General features: G+C 48.4%; 1 non-coding gene across 1 annotated transcript; it reads left to right on the forward strand.

Moving 5' to 3' along the window:
- Positions 1 to 3992: 3992 nt before the first annotated feature.
- trnak-uuu (transfer RNA lysine (anticodon UUU)) lies at positions 3993 to 4065 on the forward strand. The gene has a single exon. It is a non-coding gene; the product is annotated as a tRNA-Lys (tRNA).
- Positions 4066 to 4385: the final 320 nt, after the last annotated feature.

Raw genomic sequence — 4385 nt, forward strand, 5'->3', positions numbered from 1 at the left:
ATTCTTAAGGATTGTATTTCGATAAATGCAGCCGCAGAGTTTCCAAAAGGACCAGAGAGATGCAGGGAATAAGTTACATTGCAATTCCAGACGCCAGGGTTTTCCTCAGGCCACAGGCTGCGAATGGGTGTAGAACCAGACGGCGGTTCAGCACAGAATGAGTGGCCACTCAACACGTTTCGTCTAAGGGGCTTCTGGAGCCGTTTACAGTCAGCTGAGCGGGTTCAATATCACTCCACACCTTTCCTATACAAGTAATTTGATATATCACGCCCATCCAGCGTCTATTAACAAACCGATTTGCAACTCTAACTAATGCAATGTCCATATATTGCATTGGGTAGAGAGCTTAATCGCAGATCAACATTTCAAATGATGTTCATACAATCTATTGATCCGAATATACTGCTGGCAGGAACACTCTCATATGTCTCATCAGTGCACCACACCCCAACCCCGAATTGGTTTAACTCCACTCTCTGTACCAGTGCCTCTTACATATGACTTGGACGAAACTGTATGAGATGAGTTATTAACTTCAAACTTTCTGCATAATCACTCATGTGAGAGCTGTATAACTCATCTCCTTCTAACTTAGGCCACGAACGTATCAGTCACCTCTGCTGTGGACACTTTCTGGAGGTCCAAGATCCGTATGCTCCAGGACCGCTGGACTAAGTGTGAAAATGTAGGAGAGGACTATGTTGAAAAATACATGTGCTAGGTTTTCTAAAATTGACTCCTTCTACCTTAGGCCACGAACGTATCAATGACCCCTCGTAGAACATTCCAATCAAAGCGATCAACCCTGTTTCTGACCAGATAGAGTCATTTCCAGACGTATTACCGTGATGTTCCACTTGATCAAAAACACAACCCTCACTCTCCTAGTCATGAGGGATTAAAATATGGAAGAAAACATTGAACACGAATGAGTCGAGAGTGGAAGTAGACAAACCGATAGTTTTTGTTCTTGCCATGTGGATGAAGGAATGGAGGCTGCCATTTTGTGAAGCTGTTCTGTATACTCCATTTTGTGAACTTTCTTGTGCAATGCTCTGCTCAGGAGTACCTGCATCAAAGCGATTTAAAGTGAACTGATTGATAATCCTGATACACTGCTGCTCTGGAGATCATTTTCAAATAAGAAGTTATTTGCAAAGAGCTCTCTGGTCCGATGGAACATGCAGGTTTATGAATGGAGGAGACAGTGTTTGACCTGACTAACGTGAACCTCACAACTGGCTGCTCTGCTGTAATTCCAAACAAAGAGACAGAACACGTTTGTCATTTGCGACAAGGGCAATAAAATGATGCCGGCTTGGAGCAGAGTCAATGAGAAGCTGACACACATTAGCCAGATTGGACAGAGCCAACGTGATTGTAGCTCAACATTTGCACAGATAAGCAGAGTGTAAGAAGATGAGGCTTTGAACACAAAACAGCGGCAACTCCGGTGACTAACTATCGCAGGCACGACCCTATGCTGAGTGCTGGGAGAAGCTGGATCGATCGTTTGGCCAACGGGAGATCTCCTATTTCAGTGTTATAAATTGGAGCAGTTTTTGGTACGGGGGAACAGTAGAATTTATGTTTGAGTTGTTGGCTGGGGATCAACATGGTTACGTAGAGTCAATAATGTGCAAGTTTTGATTAATTAATAGTTGTGTAGAGACTTGCCTAACCCAGATTAGTTGATGATAAACAACACTACCTCCACGTCTATCACTAGTGTAGGAGCTGTAACCCGGAACGCTGATCTGTCAGTATTGCTCATTCCTCAGCCGTGATTGTGTTATAACTCCCACATCCCATTCCTGTGTTCCGATCCATGGCCTTAACCCATCTCCAGTATCCATCACTCTGATATCCCAGTTCCGTGTTCTGATCCATCGCCTGAATCCATCTGCCGTGTCTGTCAGTCCGATATCCCAGGCCCGTGCTCCGATCCATGGCCTGAAACCATCTGCCAAATCCCTCACTCTGATATCCCAGTTCCGTGTTCCGATCCATGGCCTGAATCCATCTGCCATATCCGTCACTCTGATATCCCAGTCCGTGTTCCGATCCATGTGTCATGGTCCGGTCCGTTCACTACTCGTTTCAGTTAATTTCCTTTTCCCCGTGTTCCACTGGGCTCCTTGATTAGGGCACCTGATCCTCATTCGAACCGGCAGCAAATAAACTCCGGCTTTCATCTACTCGCTGCTGGTTTGTCACCATAGCCGGTGCGGCTATCCTCGTCCTACGGCAGCCGAGAATTGTAGGCTCTGGTTGCTTTGGTGCCTGTGGCTGCTTCGTGAATTCAGTCGATTTCGTGTCCGGCTGAGTCGCCGGCCGTTTTGCCGCCACTCCGAGCTAAGATGCGAATTCTATCGTTTTCATGTTCGGCTGAGACTTGCTGACCGATTGTCCCCACTCCGAGCCGCCAAGAATAAGGGACCGTCTTCATGAGCTTCTCCGGGTCTAGATACTAATGGACTGTCATTGTTTCTTTTCTATCGACTTTTTTCCAGCTGAGTAGGTCCGGCCATGTCAAGCCGAGAATTGCTGACCATTTGCCGCTCCTCCAAGCCAAGATATAAATCGTCCGTCTTTGTTCTTCTGTTGTCGCCGCCGTGTTCCAGGTGAAGTGCAGGTCCAGGTTTGGAGATCGAAGTCAAGTCCAGGTCCTGGTTCCGATTTCCAAGTCAAGTCCAGGTCCTGGTTCCGAGTTTCTAGTCAAATACAGGTCATGGTTCCGAGTTCCAATTCAAGTCCAAGGCCTGGTTCCGAGTTTCAAGTCAAGTCCAGGTCCTGGTTCCGAGTTCCAAGTCAAGACCAGGTCCTGGTTCCGAGTTCCAAGTCAAGTCCAGGTCCTGGTTCCGAGTTCCAAGTCAAGTCCAGGTCCTGGTTCCGAGCTCCAAGTCAACTCCAGGTCCTTGTTCCGAGTTCCAAGTCAAGTCCAGGTCCTGGTTGCGAGTTCCGAGTCAAGTCCAGGTCCTGATTCCGAGTTCTGAGTCAAGTCCAGGTCCTGGTTCCGAGTCCCGAGTCAAGTCCACATCCTGGTTCCGAGTTCCGAGTCAAGTCCAGGTCCTGATTCCGAGTTCCGAGTCAAGTCCAGGTCCTGGTTCCGAGTTCCGAGTCAAGTCCACGTCCTGGTTCCGAGTTACAAGTCAAGTCCAGGTCCTGGTTCCGAGCTCCAAGTCAACTCCAGGTCCTTGTTCCGAGTTCCGAGTCAAGTCCACGTCCTGGTTCCGAGATCCTGGTCAAGTCCAGGTCCTGGTTCCGAGTTTCAAGTCGAGTCCAAGCCTGTCTCTGTGCCTGTCTTCTGCACTTGGGTCCGCCTCTAGTCGCAGCAGCCGCCCATTGCAACACCATCTGCCGTATCCAGCACTCATTGCATTAAAATAAGTACAGCTTCGCCCATCAGACCCCTTCTCTCCTTGTTCCGCCCCTGCCTGTGCGATCTCCCGAACTCGCTCACTTTCACTTCTTCAATTTGCCATAAATATCTTCTTCCTGCACGACAGGCCTGGGTGCCAGACCCTGCCAGACCAGTTTGAGGCTTGGGATAGTTCAGCGGAAGATAATTCTCTTGATTTTTCCGATGCAATTCATGGAATCCAAAACGTTGTAAATGGATTGGTGTAAGAAAACTGGAATGTAGGTGTGTGTGTGTGTGTGTGTGTGTGTGTGTGTGTGTGTGTGTGTGTATTTGTGTGTGTGTGTGTATTTGTGTGTGTGTGTGTGTTTGTGCGTGTGTGTATTTGTGTGTGTGTGTGTGTGTGCGTGTGTGTGTATTTGTGTGTGTGTGTGTGTGTACTTGTGTGTGTGTGTGTGTGTTTGTGTGTGTGTGTGTGTGTGTGCGTGTGTGTGTGTGTGTGTGTGTGTGTGTGTGTGTGTGTGTGTGTGTGTATTTGTGTGTGTGTGTGTGTGTGTGTGTGTGTGTGTGTGTGTGTGTGTGTGTGTGTGTGTGTGTGTGTGTGTGTGTGTGTTTCCAGTATAACAGAGCCTGGATAGCTCAGTCGGTAGAGCATCAGACTTTTAATCTGAGGGCCCAGGGTTCAAGTCCCTGTTCAGGCGCTCACTTTATATCGCAGATTGATTCCCCGTCAGCACATTTACATCCATCCGATGAAACGCAACTTTTCCCAGCCAAACCCACTGGCGGAATGTCTTCACTCAGAGGCTGCAGAGAGCGTGAATCGAACTGCCAGCGGAAGGGATGGGTGCCGATTGGATTTGAACATTTCACAGAGATTTGGGTAAGTACACCGATGGACGGGGTGTGGAGCGCTGTTGTCCAGGTGCAGCTCGATGGAACGAGGCTGAATAATATTTCAGCACAGACTGAATGCGCTCGGGTCCGGCTTCTGTGTTGTAGCGCTCCGTGTCTCTGTGAC

This window comes from Mobula hypostoma, unplaced genomic scaffold, assembly GCF_963921235.1.
Source record: "Mobula hypostoma unplaced genomic scaffold, sMobHyp1.1 scaffold_138, whole genome shotgun sequence".
Lineage (NCBI taxonomy): Eukaryota > Metazoa > Chordata > Chondrichthyes > Myliobatiformes > Myliobatidae > Mobula > Mobula hypostoma.